The sequence below is a fragment of the Arvicanthis niloticus genome, chromosome 19 (assembly GCF_011762505.2).
Source record: "Arvicanthis niloticus isolate mArvNil1 chromosome 19, mArvNil1.pat.X, whole genome shotgun sequence".
NCBI lineage: Eukaryota > Metazoa > Chordata > Mammalia > Rodentia > Muridae > Arvicanthis > Arvicanthis niloticus.
In genome coordinates, this window is record NC_047676.1 from 28,283,577 (window position 1) to 28,301,589 (window position 18,013).

The 18,013-nt window shown below is 40.3% G+C and overlaps 1 pseudogene; it reads right to left on the reverse strand.

Annotated features, from left to right (window-relative positions):
- Positions 1 to 4,961: 4,961 nt before the first annotated feature.
- On the reverse strand, positions 4,962 to 10,481 carry LOC117723732 (UDP-glucuronosyltransferase 3A2-like; annotated as a pseudogene).
- Positions 10,482 to 18,013: the final 7,532 nt, after the last annotated feature.

Below are 18,013 nucleotides of genomic sequence, written 5' to 3' on the forward strand. Positions count from 1 at the left end.
GTTTCCCAGTGAAGCTCCAAAGCAAGAAGAGAATCTGCTTTAGTACTTCCCAAGCATGCAGAAGAATACAGCCTTAGATTTCTGCTTTGCTCTGCAGCAGTGTCTAGAAGGCTTTGTGTCTAAAAGGCTTTGCCTATTCCTGAGTTTAAGCATGATGCTCTGGTGTAATTCAGTGATACAACTGAAGAGACAAAAAGAAGAAGAAATAATCTGAGAAAAAGGACTGCAGTGTTCTTCCCCCAACATACAAAATCAATCTTTTGTTCCCATACTTCTCAAATGTACTAGTGTAATGGTTAACTTATTGTCAGCTACAATAGATTAAGGGATACTCAGACAGCTGGTAAGGCATCATTTGTGGCCAGGTATGAGACTCCTTCCAGATGGAAGTAGCTTTGAAATCAGTGAAGAGGGAAAGGAAGTTCCACATTCACCCAAAGTGTCTGACCACCATCATGTTCACTGAGGTTCTGGAAGCAACAATGGATTCTCTCCCTCTTCTGGAGCTGAGACACCCATCTTCTCTTAGTTTCAAACATCAGACCTCAGGACTGGTAAAATGGTTCAGTGCACTAAACATTTGTGGACTTGAATACAGATACTTAGATCTCACATTAAAACACAAAACAAAACACCAGGCACCTATAATCCCAGCACTAGGAAGGTCAAAATAGGTGAATCTTGGAGCCTTGCTCACCTGCCTGTCTTACTTAATTGCCAAGTGTCAGTTCTAGTAAAAGATCCCATCTGGAAAAGCGGGGTATATGTAATATAAAGAAAGACACTTAATGTCAATCTCTGGCTTCACCATACATGTCCATAAATGGATCCTAAGAATATACTGCTACTGACTTACTCATCCATCACCACAGAAGTTTCCTCTTGCAGTAGCTGGGAACTAACACAGAGACTCATAACTGTACAATGTATAGGAAGTAAGAGACTTTGGACCACTCAGTCCTACGTGGGATGTCTTCATTGAACCTTTCCCTATCCTCTCAAGGCTGAGATCTAAGCCTGGTCAGAGACAAAAAAAGTTGTCGGAGCCAGAAGCCAGAGGTAGGGGATGACTCCAAAGAAACAGGAGTTGTGTCTTCCATATATAACAGGAATAGTATACCTAATATACCAGTGGCAGTTACTCTGCGTCTGTACTCTGCACAAACTCAAAAGTTGAGGTTTAACTGCTTATAGAGTGACAGGATCTGATTCATATGAATCAAATCACAGGGTTGTAGAACAGAGCTCAACACCTGAAGATTATACTGCCGGTCCACTCATTCCCACCCAACTCTCCTCACTTCTGAAAGTGTACTTCGTTTTCAATGTGATTAGTTCACATGCTTGGCAATGATTGTGTATGTGGTTTCTCCTTGCCTTTATGGTACACATACCATAAAATGTAAGCAAAAATACAAGCTTAAATAAAAAGCTGATGCCACTGAATCCATGGCAACAATGAAAGAGGAGAGGGGCCGTAAAGGCAAGTTCTGAAGCTTACGGTAGATGAAGACCCATCCCTGTGTGTGCGCAGCCCTGTGTGTGTGCACTTGCTGTACCTCTCTTCTTATACCCTATTTCATTCTCAGAATTCGTCTGGCAGATCTAGTTACCACCTTTGTAATCGAAATTAAATCCAAATTTCAGGCATAGGTTCCATTCACTTCCAGTCCTGACTTAATGGATTGGTAAGGCTCCAATATCGATAGTATTATAGTATAATAGGCAGAGGACAAACCAAATCCCAGACAAAGTCAGAGTTGACAAACCTCTGCTCTGATTTCTAGAAAGGATGCGACACGTTTTGATAGGGATAAGTACATGATGTAGGCAGGGTTAAAGATTCCCTCTCCAGCTTCTATTTTCCATGACCCTATCTAGGAAGACTGTGGTACAAATAAGAAGAAGGAAAGACAAGTTGCAAGAAAAGAAAAAGGATTTTTTTTTTCTCTTACTGTTTCCAAGTACACAGCTAGAACCTTTAGAAGAAAGGAAATCAGAATTTCTACCAGACAGGTTTCTAGGACTCAAGATGTATCGCAATCTAGAATTGGTCTCAGCTACTATTATGCAATACATAATAGGAATACTGGGCAGTCAGCAAGCCCTGACCAGTGACCTTCATTATCTCCTGGACTCCTCCTTTCAGAAGCTGAAAAAAAAATCCTTACTGTATCTACTTTGTGTGAATATTTGAAAAGGAAACTCAGAGTGGAGAGTCTAGGATGCTTGTGCTTCTGGGACGGTAGTGCTGAGTGTCTAGTGTCATTCCTGTTGCTGTTATAAATTTCTCTGACCAAAATCAACTTAGTGAAGAGACGGTTTGTTTGGCTTACATCTCCAACTTACAATCTATTATTACCACTCTGTGTTACCGTCTACTCTTGCAGAGATGTCAAGACAGGAACTTAACACATCCACAATCAAAAGCAGAAAGGACAGATGTACACAAGCGACCAGCTTCCTTGCATTTTCTCAGCTGGTTTTGCCCTATCTTGCATAGTTCAGGTCCCCCTGCCTCAGGAATGCAGCAGTGTTCAATGGGCTAGGTGTTTCTACATCAACTAACAAAGAAGACAGTCCCCCATACATATGCGCACAAGGAAACCTGATCTACAGAATCCCTCATTCAGGTTCTGTTCCTAGGTAATTCTATACTGCAATGCCTTAGCATTTAAAACTATTGGAGTGTCATTATAGTACGGCTTCCCACCAGCTGAGAGCAGGGTTGACTGGGGTGTTCCAGAGACTATAAGTCTCAGAGTGTGCCCAACAACGGAGACCAGAGAGGGGAGCTAGTTCTTGAGAAAATGGAGCATTTTCCTTTCTTCCAAGCTGCTCTGGGGTTTCCTTTACATTAGTTTGTGTCAAGAATTTTAGATTTAAAAAAGCAGGACCTCCTACAGGCCAGAAGCAAGGCAGTCAGAGGCACACTTTAAACTCCTTAGAGAGGCCTCTTGGCTGACAGTATAAACTGTGGGCATCCTTAGGATCCCATCAGGGGCCTGGAGCAGGCACTCCTACTAGGCAAAGAACATTTGGTGGACGTGGTTTTTCAAAGCACACTTGGAGATAAACTCAGACAAGAGTGAGGATTTTTGGTCCCGGTGTTTGAAAACAGCACAGACATGTCAGTCCTGCATGCTATGACCTTGTTACTGTAACCTTTATTTTTTCCAAAAAGGATAAAGAGGTCAAAATGTATCAAGAATTTATTTGATATATTAATGTTGTTATCAAAGTTGCTAAAGGAAGCTTCTTTCCCCATCCCCATCCCCATCCCCATCCCCATCCCCATCCCCATCCCCATCCCCATCCCCATCCCCATCCCCATCCCCATCCCCATCCCCATCCCCATCCCCATCCCTATCCTCAGTGGCAATGGCTGATGTAGAGACTCATAACTGAAAATAAGTGACTACTGGTTGTTCAGCTTTAAATGGCCTAAATCAACCACACACACACACACACACACACACACACACACACACAGAGTGGGAGGAAACAGACATACACAGGGAAAGAGAGAGGCAGGGAAGGGAGAGATCATGTGCTCAGGGATGGATAAAAGGACTAAAAGAATGTAAAAGCCACAGAGCACTGTGGACTTGGAGTGTCACTAGACACTGGCTTGTGGATGTGACACAGCCATTACACTGGCAAACGCACAGCAGCTGTGAGCATCTGCCCAGGCTATGCCTAAGATCTAGCTCATAAACACCACAGCATGGGGTGGGGATGTCTTAGGGAGCATCCACCTACATCTAAGAAGCTGTGGATAACTCATGGCTGCTAGTAGGAGAATCATTCCTTCTTCAATGGTGTAGCTACTGGGAAGTTGCCCATACCCTAATAAATAACCCTGGACCCATGTTCATGGAAGCAACCTTAAGTAAATTTAGTGGGTCATCAATAAAAAGGGCAACTAGAAAACATGACTCAATGCTTACAAAACTGCTGTGGAGCAGAAGGGTCATCTAAAAATTAGTTTGGTGGGTAGAATGGAATTCTAGAAGTTGGGGGCAGAAAAGGGAAGAAAATAAATATTTTATCACTACCTATATGGTTTTAGAGTTTGGATAGGAATATCATGAATGTAGCATTGATTGTGTATCATGATTTACAGTCAGGGGTATGTTTCTGTTTTCCTATCAATACTGTTAACTTTCATTACAGATTGAGTTTGTGTACAAAATTTGCAAGCACTTATGCTTGGTAAATAATTTTCATAGTAACATAATGAACCTTCATGAACTATTGTGTGTCAAGTAATTATCTTTTGCCTGGCTTCACTTTCATCTCTCCATAATTTCTTCACTGAGATACCTCCAACTTCAGCAGTGACAAATGAATCATTTATCCCATCTCCTCTCTTCCATTCCTCTTCCATTGCCTTCTCACAGTTTATGTACATGTTTACTTGATTCTAGTGCTAAGAACATACGATTATTTTCAGTGAGATATATTCTGCACTATAATTCTTTTTTTATGCTGTTCCTAAAGATGCTTCATCATTTTGGAACATTTCCCTTCCTCTTGGTACATGACACTCATCTTGAATTTACTATGTCTCAGTCATTAAATCACACACTTTAAGGCATTTGACGCTTAATGTTATTTAGTGGTAGGCTATGTGAAGCAGTAGATTAAGTGAGACAAAGGTTTTCTCTGCCAACAAAGAGTAAAACTATAAAGACTGGGTCTAGGAGAAGGTTACCTAGAAGGCAGAATTGTCTAGGAGGCGTTGTTTCTAAGCAGAGAGTTCTGAGCTACAAGAAGGTCAAGAAGGCCAAGTGTGAGACATGGGATTTCCATAAAGGAGCAGTCAAAATGTGAGGGCTAACTGCTTGGGTATCAGAAGGAAGAGATCTGTGCCATGGTGGGAAACCTTTTGAAGATTCAGAGCACCTCCACCAACACCAGTTTCACCCCTCCCTCGGCAGCACAATCATGTCTTAATGTCATGTCTTCTTCGTCTTCTTGGCTTTACTCAGATACCTGACCACAGCACCAAGAACCTTCCCACAAAGCCATAAGGTGTCCAGAGCGAACGCTACCAGGAATAGGATGACATCCAGCAAATACTGCTCATGCCATTACTGCTGGAAAGCATGGAGCTTGAGATGTGCTTCACCCCCTGTCTTCAGGATGTGGTCTATCCAGCTCACAAGCCTCTGGGCTGGGGGAACTGGGTGGGTGTGTCTGATTACTCTAGTAGCCATTGCTGCAGACTTGTACCTGTAGGTCAAAACAGAAGGGATGTTTGTATATAAAAAATGGCTGGGGAACCCAGGGTTCCTCACGCCACGCTGTGTGTAGTTGGCTGGGAATACCCTGGGTTCCTCCAGCTGGAAGTTAGGCCTGGTAGCTCACTAACTAAAGGCCTCTTCACGGTTCCTCACAGTGTGGCCCCACACACAAGGAAGTCCTTGGGTTTCCAAAACCGGTTTATTGGCATGACAGATGGTGGATGGATCTGGATGCACACCCCCTAGAACCCAGGGCAGACCTGAGTTAAATAGGGAGGGGAATAGGGGGGAGGGACTCCACCTGTGTACCTGACTGAAGGGTGAAGGTAGAATGGAGATTAGACTTCATGTCAGGCCCAACAGATGTTATTATAGTAATGTGCCAATATTTTGAGACCTCATATCTTTAATTACCTCTATACAGACAAACACACACACATAGACACACACACATAGACACACACACACACACACAAACCACCCAGATGTTTCTACTCTGTACCCATAGGTGGGTTACATATGGATATGTACACACCTCTCATTAGTTAGATCTACTTTAAAAGATTAATATAATCTTACCCAGATTAATAATGAATTCTAAAAGTGCTAAGGTATACAAAAAATACTATTTCAGGACTAGATTGTACCTCTTCTATTAAATAAGGTAATGTTATAGTTGACATAATATCATACTATGGAGCAGTTACTCTGTAGCATTGTACACTTGTTGACAAATAATACTCTGGAGAATCTGGAGAATTGTGCCTCGCTTCCTTTGTATAACAACAGAATATCATATTGGTCAGAAATGGTTTTCCCAACTCAAACTTCATATTTACACATTATGCATAGTAGTATCCCCTGGTTGGCTTAAGAATTTATTTTTCATTTTAATTATTGTGTATGTATGTGCATGTGAGCATGTAAGCATATGCATGTGTATATGTGGACATGAATGAAGCTGCCAGTGAAGGCCAGAAACGGTTATCAGATCCTCTGGAGGTGGATTTACAGGTGGTTGTGAGCCCTACAGTATGTGTATAGGTTACCAAACTCCAGTACTCTAAAAGAACAGCAAGGGCTGTCATCCACTGAGCCATCTCTCCAGAACCCTGTGCTTCATTTGAGTCTTGTTGGTTTGTCACTATTTCAAAATTATTTGGCTAAAGGATTCTCATATTTGCATTTTCACAAATTATAGATCTGGCCCTAAAGATGCACAATATCATTTTTGTTCCACTCTAAAATACTTCTGTCACAGGGCACAAAGAGGAATGCCCACTCAGACTTTAATAATCTGAAAATCTAATTGTTCTTCCGAAAATTAACATCCACCACAACACATGAAACTGCAAATATTTACAACTGCCCTGAAACCTACTAGACCAACTCCTTAGGTCTTACATCTTCTGTTACATGGTTGTTTTTCTTCCCACTAACAAGACCTGCCTGAGTGCCTAATTATACAGAAATGTACAAAATTTGAAGATTTGACTCAGATTTCTGCTCTTAGAGCATCAATAAATTATTCATCCTCTCTTTGTTATAAAGGGAAAAATACTTGTTTTTCTTTAAGGGAGATCACTGGGTTCTGGTAGGAGGTATTCACCTTGAAGTGACCAGGGCCCATCTCATTGCATCGATAAATAGGAAACAATTAACTACCATTTTAGTGGTGACCCTTTGTTAGCTCTGAGAAGAAAGTGGAAGATGAGGGACTCACACTTTAGTTCGCAGATTACAATAAAGTACAAAGCATGTATAACAGTGAGCATAGCTGCCTTTCAATAAGGTACAAAAGTAAAGGAAAATACAGAAAAGTAGAGTGTTTGTAGACCCTAAATGCTACAATGGACAGAATTTATGTAGTAAGCTAGCATGATAGGAGGCTGCTAGAGATCGAACCAATGAACTAGAAAGATAATGTCAGAGGTGAGACTTGAATCTCATGGACAAGATATTCCCTAAAGAGACTGGGAGGGGCATTAATAGACAAAGTGAGAGGAGGAGGAGAAAGAGGAGGAGGAAGATGTAGAGGAGGAGGAGGAGAAGGAGAAAGAAGAGGAGGAGGAAGAGGAGGAAGAGGAGGAGGAGGAAGAGGAGGAGGAGGAAGAGGAGGAGAAGGAAGAGGAGGAGGAGAGTGGGAGGAAGAAGAGAGGAGAGTGTGGTATGTTTGTAGAAGTGTAAGGCAATCCCCTGCCTCACATGGAATTCTCATTAAAGAAAATCATTATCTCACTAAAAGAGGCCCCATATATGTAGACATAAACTAGACACTTATTGTCGGTGCCTCACTCTAATTTCTGTAGTGTTACTTTCAGAGGACACAGATCAGCTCTAGTATATTACACATAATTCTGTCTCCTGGATGACTCTTCTGTATTGAAAAATAGACTCTCCCATATTGCTCTTAGCTGAGAGCTACATTCACCTTGATGATCACTACATATGATAGCTAAATACCTCTTGTCTTCCATGACTTGTCTTATCTTCAGGACTAGTGTCTCCTCCTTGACATCCTCAGGCCAGATGAAATTCCAAACTTCCTTGCCTCTACTTGGACCATGTTGTATGGCTGATCTAAGTTGATTGGAATCCCAATGATGGATACCCCAAGTTGAATGGCTTCTGTTACACTGTGAATTCCTCCATGGGTAACAAACAGATGAATGCTTGGGTGGGCTGTTACAAAAGGAAAAAGGGTTCAATACTTTAGGTTGAAAAGTTTGGGAAGGTGAGTTAAGTTGGCACTTTGAGAAAAATAATAAAAGCCAGTAAGACTGCCATGTATATCTGAGTAAAATCCACTGTGTACTGTACTTTCTACAGTTTGAAGACTATGAATCATGTAATAATACAGCAGACATGTTTGTCTTTCTGAATCCTAATACCCGCCCCATGTTCCTTAAAAAAATTAAAATGACTGTTGATAATTGAATTATTAATCTCTATCTATCTATCTATCTATCTATCTATGTCTCATAGAATCAGCTCATCTTCTCTAAAAAATACTATGCAGTTAAACTATAAGAAAATGATGGACTGGGTATTAGGACTATCTTGTACCTCACTGGTACAATTAGGAATAATTATGCTCTAATTGTATTTTGAGAGAAAAGTTTTATTTTAACAAGAAAGGTGATATGTAGGAGGAGCTAAGGGGGAAGGAGTACTGAGAGGAAGAGATGGAGTAAGGAGAGGAGAAGATGAAGAAGAGGAGAAGCTAGGTGTTGAGAGAGAGAAAGAGAGAGAAAGAGGGGGGGCATGGAGGCAGATACGTGTCTCCACCAGTCAAAGATAGTTTATATATCTCAGTTGGGTATTGGGTTACACTTCTGATTGAGCATTACCAAACTTATAAAGCCTTTGATTAACATTTCAATACATTTTCAATCCTATAAACTTCCACTGTTCCTCCATTTTCACAGATCTTATCCATTAAACATTCATGGTCCAAGTCTTACTAGTACAGTGTCCAGAATTTACCAATATGTCGCTTTGTCTGAATGGCCTACTCTTGAAGTGACATTTTAGATTGGGTTCTTTCACTTAGCATACCAGTTTTGTCTTATTTTGAGTATAGTATATAATTACCTTATCTCTTAAGGCTAAAAACATCTGAGAGAGAGAGTGTGTGTGTGTGTTTTCATTTTTTTAGCATGGGTGCATTGGTTATTTCTACCTCTGGGATATAATGAATATTCCTATAATCATACATGCACAAGTATTTATTTGGATGACTTTTCAATTAAAAGTACATATATATACATATATATATATATATATATATATATATATATATATATATATATATATGTCTACTGCAACAATGGCCATATGGTATGGCAATTTTGTCTTTGGATTATTGTATGATCTGAAAATCTTTTTTACACTAGTCTTATAGATTCATATTCCTAGAAATAGTGTACTTAAATTCAATTTCCCCTTGTTTGTTTCTACATTTCTTGTCTTCTGATGAGAAAGTAAGAAGTGTCTTGCTTTCTAGATTTACATCAGAATAATTATGACTTTATAGAATGAATTGTGCAATATTTCTACCCAAACAATTTCTTCAGAATTTTTTTATGGTATATCTCCATTTATTTGGGAAATCTTTACTTTCTATCATCAATATTTGTAGCTTACGCTATTGAAATGTTCAATTTTATGGCTATTTTTATAAATATTAATATTGACTCTTACTTAAATACATAACTAAACAAAATTGAAATCCTCAATTTTATGACTATTTTTATAAACATTGATATTGACTCTTACTTAAATATATAATTAAACAAAATACCTCATTAAACAAAAAATTGTGTGTTTTCTGTCATGCAGAATTTAAATATACACACTTAAATATCATAAAACTTTATTTAGAAATTCATAGCCACAAAGTCAAGACTGGAGTTAGAAAAAGAGAGCCCACAGGTAGTATACTGTCAGGGGTCCTTAATTCTAGGGTAGAAAAACTTCTAACTTTATCCTTGCACAGCTAAAAGTTGCATCTGAAATACTTTTCTTGCAACATCCTATTGTGTTCTCAGCAAATGGTAGTCACAGCATGTACCATCATCCTTAAACCTCAGGGTTCACTTACTTGGAAAACTGGGTGAACAGGTTTGTCCAGTAAGCCTCCCATATAGACAGTGTTGGGAAACAGGGGATGAGTGAAATCCAAGGCAAAGTCACAATTAACAAACCACAGCTCAGCTTTCAGTAAAAGGTCAGATAAAACTGGACAAGAGCCTTCTGCAAAATGCTCCTGGATGATCCCATCATAATAAGAAAATTCTTTTATTTCATAGAGAAATCAAAGAACATGAGAAAGTTCTTCACTAGGCCCCAGAAGTTTGTCTGGTCAGTTAGACGGAAACTGTACACTGGAACATAGGACAAGGGGCTTGGTAACCCAAAGTCCATAAAGCTAAATAGTATGGGAATAAAGGACACAAATTGTTTTCCTAGTTTCTCAGTAATGAGGAAAACACAAGGATCTGTTGAATCCAAAAATAGTAGGTCAAAGTTCTCATGTAAAAGAATCCATGTTATCCCTTCTGCTTAACAGCTCACTGCATAAAGTCGCAAAATATTTAAGTAGTTTTGCGTAGCTGTAGAATTCTTCTCTGTGAAAAAAAAAATTAAAAATCTTGTGGGATATATTCATTTCAATGTATTTTTAAAGAAAATATTCCATTACTTTCCAACAAATGTCCTAAGACTGGCCATTCTTGCAGTTATTTCTACTCCTTAAAATCTCATAATCTACTCAGAATCTGCACCTCATCTCTCTAGTCCATCTTCCTTGATGTTTACAATGTTTACAGTGCTGCAATATATTTTCAGTATATATTGAAACCTGTCAGTAACTATATCTAACCTTAGAGTCCTGTGTTTTGTTCAACATTTATGGAGTGCTCTCATTAACCCTTGAGAATTCAGTTACATTTCAAATCACTACTATAATGTGTTCTTGCAAAACTGGTAAATAACTTCATAGCAACTTCTAAAGAATCAACCATGTGCTCTTTTCCACAATGGGTTGGACTGTCTCACACACACACACACAAAAAAAATTCTGATTATAACACTGAGTGCAAAATATTAGCCAAATAATAGACTTCCATAGCTCTGGTATAAAATAAATATTAAAAACAAATTCAAATAAATCTTCACTTTGAGGTTTAATTTCACATTTATGCATCATGCTGTCTCAAATATTTATAGAACACAATGTTAAAAAATATCTTAAATTCTTGCCTAAGGCACTATAGCAGAAACCCTTTTTCTTCAGTACTTTTCCACCATTATCTATAAAGAGAATGATCCAGTCCTATAACAAGGAAAACCATGAATACATAGAAGTGGCCCAGGTACTCTTGAAAACATGGCTTTTCTCATCCAAGATGGAATGAGAGACTCACTCTCTCAGAAAATCCATTACTTGTGCAGTAATTTGAACTATCATTTTATATGGGGAGAATACAATTTGAGAACTCAGAAGCATTCTTGTGTCTACAGTCCTTTAGAATCAACTTGTAGTCACAATGTCTTTGTTATGGTTTCTTCACAGGTATTTGATCATGAAGGTCTGAGCCTCAGTGTGGTTATGTAGAGATGCTGATTCATTTAACACAAAGAGCATAGAGTGAGAGTCAGTAAGAACCCAGCTCCTAGAATTGACTGTGGTAGTTCTCCTGGTGCTGTGAGTAAATTCCCATAGCTGAACTATAAGAAAAAGAACCAAATAGTGCCCACCCTTTGTGGCTGTTGAGAACTGCACTGGCCCAAGTTCAGGCGCCAAAAATGTTGAGGCCTGAGCTGCCCCACTTTGGGCGGCCAAAAATGTTGCGGCCCTCTCCACTCCGTGCTTGGCAGCCACTGTATCCCAGCCCAAGCTGCCGCTCTGGTCTGCGGGTCAGGGTTCAGCAAGAGAGAGAGTGAGGATAGACTCGAAGAATGGAGACCAGACAGAGTGTGATTCAATCCCGTTTATTCTTCAGTCTCTTTCCTAGTCCAAGTCCTAAATCTTGAGTTCCTAGTCCCTAGTTCCTAGTCCCTAGTGCCTCCAAGTTCTTTCTCCAAGTTACTTCTTCCAAGTGCCTGCTACCTAATGCCTAATAACTAACTCCAAGTTGTACTGTCTAACCTAATTCCTAGTTCCAAGTTGTACTCTCTGAAGTGTCTGATTCTCTGATACTCGAAATTGTTCTTTACTCTCCTGTCTGTCTCTCGCCTTTTATATGTCTCACTTCTAAGCCATGCCTTTAGGTCACGCCTTTAAGTCATGCCCTTAGGTCTTGTCTCTAAATCTGATCTCTAAGTCACACCTTTAAGTCACACAACTTTAATCTCACACACCCAGGGGAAAATCCTGGGTATCTAAAACGAGATGTTATCAGAGTGTGCTCAGCTGTTGTAGGCTATTGTAATCACATCTCTTATCAGGGTATATGGCTCAAGATGGCTGCAAAGCTGATAGCCGCTTTCTGCTAAATGTCGGCTCCCAACATGTGGCATCTTGCTTTGCCATGGGATCTTGTCCTTTCATTTCTTCTGCCACAATACTGATACCAAAATGTCCTACTGGAATGAAATGGTGTTGGTGACGTTACCTGAGACATCCAAAACTGTGAAGTATGTCAACCTTTTAGGTTTTCAATGTAATACAGTAGACTTTGTATAAGTATAGAAAAGTGAGGCCATTTTAATTAAGAGAAATATAAACATGCATCTATATTGTGGAATGGAAGTGATACTCTTAGATAAAAGAAAATGTCAGGTTCACTTTTACTGTGTCATCAGTGCAGTTGAGTTCAGTAGGAGGGTTTTTTTGTTTGTTTGTTTGTTTTGTTTGGTTTGGTTTTTGTTTGGTTTTTGAGACAGAGTTTCTCTGTGTAGCCCTGGCTGTCCTGGACCTCACTCTGTAGACCAGGCTGGCCTCGAACTCAGAAATATATGTGCCTCTGCCTCCCAACAGGAAATATCAGTTGGTAGAGGATTTCAACCAATTAAGGATGATGTGTGAGGACCAGACAGCTCTTTCTCTACCATGGGTTGTTAAAAGTGTCTTGCCTGGTTTTTTGTTTTTGTTTTTGTTTTGTGAAGGAGATTGTATTCAAAGATGATGGATGATGTAGTGTAGACAAGGTCTAGGAAAAAATCTTCCTCTTTCTGCAGAATTATCGTAATTGTAAAGAAAACTAGTCAACAGACTGAACAACTAGGCATGAAAAGCTCTTTCATTATACCTACCTGATTATGTGTCTGTCTTTTATTCTCCATGACAACATTCATTCAATACCCATCTCTCTACCAATCATTATACAAATTATCCAACCCTACATCTCTTCAGTCAACAATTCACAATCTTCTGTTAAACTATTATTTTTAATTTTTACTTATTCCTTATGAGTTTCACATCATGTTCCTGAACTCCATTTTCTTCCTTCCCCCCATATCTGCCCTCTGCCCTTGCAACCTCCTTCCCAGAAGAAAGTATTTTAAAAAGTTAAAAATTAATAAAGCAAAATATTTTAAAAGAGCATGTCTTGTTGTGGAAGTCTTGTCTTTAAGCAGTTATTATCATCACTTATTTTGTTATGCAAATAGAAGAAAAGGTTCTATGTTGTATAATTTTTTTAACCAAATAAACAGGATATATTTAATTCAGTAATTAGAAACATCAATATTGAGAAAACAATGTGGGTTTCTTTTTGGGGGGGTGTCAATGTTTGTTTTTCTTTATTTTTATGTGTGTGTCTGTTCAATCATCCTTTCTAACTTTATTCAGAAACTAAAGAATATTCATCCATAGAGGACTGGAGAAATCACTGACAATTGAACGTCCTATTTAGCATAGGAAACTGAGGCTCAGATACCATAGTGTGTTGTGGCCTGCTCTGCTCTGCCTGGCTTGGCCTCCCAAGTGCTGGGATTAAAGGCCTGTGCCACCACTGCTTGGCTCAAACAGCCTCTCCGGTCTTCAGGTCAGGGTCTAGAGAGAGAGAGAGAGTGAGGATAAGGGGAAGAGACGCACAGAATGGAGACAAGACAGAGGTTCTGATCAAGTCTCTTTTATTGAAGGAAAATCTGGGGTATTTATACACTTTTGCCACGTGCCTTGTAGGTGCGTGGATATGACATAAGCCTTACAGGCATGGATAGCACATGCACCGTGCACCTTGGAGGCATAGATACCACGTGCAACTTGCAGTCATGTATGACGTGGATAGCATGTGGATAGCTGCTTTCTAGCCACTTTCTGCTAAAAGTCGGCTCCCAACCATAGTCTTTCTTTTTATATATATAAATTTTTAATGGATATTTTATTTACATTTCAGATGTAATGCCTTTCCCCCCACCCAGGAGCCCTCTATCCCATCCCCCTTCTCCTGCTTCTATGAGGATATGCCCCCACCCACCCTTTCATTCACACCTCCCCATGTACAATTTTCCACACAGTGGGGCATCCAGCCTTCACTGGACCAAGAACTTCCTCACCCACCTATGCCTGACAATGTCATCCTCCCCTATGTATACAGCTGGGGTCATGGGTCCCTCCCTATATGCTGCCAGGCCTGTGGGTTAGACCCTGGGAGCTCTGGTTGGTTGGTATTGCTGCTTTCCCCATGGGGCCACAAACCCTTTCAGCTCCTTCAGTCTTCTCTCTCACTCCTCCATTGGGAAACCCTTGATCAGCTCAATGGTTAGCTGTGAGCATCCTCCTCTGTATATTTCAGGCTCTGGCAGACCTCTAAGGAGACAGCTCAAGCTCCTGTCAGCGTGCTCTTCCTGGCATCCACATCAGTGTCTACTTTGGTGAATGCACAAGGGATGGATGCCCAGAAGGAGCAGTCTCTGGACAATCCCTCCTTCAGTTTCTGTCCCATGCTTTGTCTCCATATTTGCTCCCATGATTATTTTGTTACTCCTTCTAAGAAGACCCACACTTTGGTCGTCCTTGTTCATGTGCTTCATGTGGTCTATGAGTTGTATCTTGGATATTGCAAGCTTTTGGGCTAGTATCCAATTATCAATGAGTACATACTATGTGTGTTCTTTTGTGATTGGATTACCTCACTCAGGATGATATTTTCTAGTTCCATCCATTTGCCTAGGAATTTAATGAACTCATTATTTTTAATAGCTGAGTAATACTCCATTGTGTAAATGTACCACATTTTCTATATCCATTCCTCTGTTGAAGGACATCTAGGTTCTTTCAAGCTTCTGGCTATTATAAATAAGGCTGCTCTGAACATAGTGGAGCATGTGTCCTTATTATGTTGGAACATCTTCTGGGTATATGTCCAGGAGTGGTATAGCTGGGTCCTCAGGTAATGCTATGTCCAATTTTCTGAGGAACCATCAGACTGATTTCCAGATTGGTTGTACCAGCTTGCAATCCCACCAACAATGGAGGAGTGTTCCTCTTTCTCCACATCCTCACCAGCATCTGCTATCACCTGAGTTTTTGATCTTATCCATTCTGACTGGTATGAGGTGGAATCTCAGGGTTGTTTTGATTTGCATTTCCCTGATGACTAAGGATATTGAACATTTCTTTAGGTGCTTCTCAGCCATTTGAATTTCCTCAGTTTTGAATTCTTTGTTTAGCTCTGTACCCCATTTTTAATAGGGTTATTTGGTTATCTGGAGTCTAATTTCTTGAGTTCTTTATATATATTGGATATTAGCCTTTTATCAGATATAGGATTGGTAAAGATCTTTTCTCAATCTGTTGGTTGCCATTTTGTCCTACTTGACAAATTTATAAAGCTTTACCTTATTGAAGCTTTGCAATTTTATGAGGTTCCATTTGTCAGTTCTTGATCTTAGAACCTAAGCCATTGGTGTTCTGTTCAGGAACTTTTCCCCAGCACCTAGGTATTCGAGGGTCTTCCCCCACCTTCTCTTCTGTTAGTTTCTGTGTATCTGGTTTTATGTGAAGGTCCTTTGTCCACCTGGACTTGAGCTTTGTACAAGGAGATAAGAATGGATCAATTTGCATTCTTCTAGGTGCTTACCTCCAGTTGAACCAACACCATTTGTTGAAAATGCTGTCCTTTTTCCACTGGATGGTTTTAGCTCCTTTGTCTAAGATCAAGTAACCATAGGTGTGTGGGTTCATTTCTGTGTCTTCAATTCTATTCCATTGATCTTCCTGCCTGTCTCTGTACCAATACCATGTAGTTTTATCACTATTGCTCTGTAGTACAATTTGAGGTCAGGGATGGTGATTTCCCCAGACGTTCTTTTATTGTTATTTTTTTTTAAATATTATAAATAACTTTGGTGACATTAAAATAACTTTATTTGGTAAAACAAGCAACCAACTTCACAGTAACAAAATAGTAATCTTGACAAATATTTAATACATGTGTAAACAAAACAAAGTGACATTGCTTTAAAAATAGATAGAGCTGTCGATATAAAACAGAAAGCTTCCAGAGACTCAGCTCAATCTACTTCTTTGTGTTAGAGGCACAAAAATGGACTTAAGCTAGCTCACTTCTAAGACAGCCAAAGCTCTTGCTAAGGGTTTCTTCTTCAAGTTCTGTGACTAGGACAGTTAGCTAGATTGTGGAGGGCAGAAGCTGCAGGGAGAGGTAAGTTGCCTTCCAAGAGAAGAGGTAAATGGGGCTTCAGGAACATGGGACATTTCTAGTCACTCTAAAAATCTCGATAAGCTTAAATAACCACAAGTGAGGTAGCAGCCATGCAGGCTTAGGGAAAGAAAGCACTGGGAGAGCAGCCTGTGCATCAGGAGGAAACAGGAACTGACTGAGGAATGGCAGAGCCAGTGGGTCACACAGTGCAGTAGCAGGGAGTCAGTTTGGGCAGTGGCAGGGGACAGGGGAAGCAGGTAGGCAGGAGCCAGAGCCCTGGGTCTCCCTCAGCAGTAAACAACTGTCTGTGCTCCTTAGGAGCATGCTTTATTTTAGTGAAACAGAAAACTACAGCGACCAGGCTGGAGACATCAACACAGGTCTAAGAGGGTTCTCACTTTTACCATAGACAGTACATAAGCCTGCAGACTCATTTCATAAACAACAGATTTTCCACCAGAATAAGTGGGACATAAACACTTTCCACACCTAAAGGAACGGTATGGGGTAAAGAGTGTGATGTGGCAAAAAAAAAAAAAAAAAAAAAAAAAAAAAAAAAAAAACAACAAAAAAACAAGCAACCAAACAAAAACAACAACAACAAAATCACTGAAAAGGCCCATCAAAATAGCCAAGAGGCAGATCACAGTCAATGATCAGGCACAGAGCAAACAAAAGATACAACCTCTAGTCTCCCTCAGCCTTAAGAGCCAGGGCACGGCCTGGGGATAACCTCTTCCCATTTTTTTTAATGGAATCTAGGGAAACTTCACTAAGCTGAGGAAGGAAATATGGAACATTGACATCTAAGGAACCTGTCCCCACGGCCTCCTTTGTCTTGCTGTGTAATTTGGAACTCTCTGAAGAGCCCAGGCTGAGTCTGAACTCCAGATCTTCCTGCCCCAGCCTCCCAAGAGCTCTATTACCAGTGTGTGCTACCACACCCAGCAAGATAAGGTACCTTTAAAGAAAGGAACAGGACACTCAAGAGTTTTGAGACCAGTGTCTATTACCAGCATGCAGCCAGACCCCTTGAGGGATGAGCAGCAGCAGCTGGTCACCTGGGCTGGAGGTGGAAGGACAAGAGAAGGACGACAGGCCAGGCTCAAGGACACAGCCCTGGAGATTTACAGAAAGGGCCAATGCTACTGAAGTTGTTGAAGTCCTCAGAGGATGCTCTACAGTTCAACGTAAAGGTGCTCCTCCACAGGCAAGTGACTAGCTAAGTAGTATGAGGGACAGGAGAAGGCAAGTCTTCATTTAGGACATTATCTTGCACACAAAAGTGCTTCAAGTAAGACCCAAGCAGTATTAGTGTGATCAACTCGGAGATTATACAGACATTATAATCACTTAAATAGGAGACAAGACACAAATTGTGACTAGGGATCTAGTTCAATGACAGAGCCCTTGTGTGGTACATGTAAGGCCCTGTGTTTAATCCCTAGCACCAAGGGGGTGGGGGGGAAGCACCAGGGCATCAAATTGCAAGCTTCACATATTCAATCACTCAAGATACACACACATGGACTGGAAAACGAAGACCCCATAGAGGGTTTGAATCCTAGTCACCCTAGTTGGGTTTTTGTGCTATGTCCAATATCATTAGGCAAGTTCCTATTACAGCTTGAGGGTAGAACTAAGTTCAGC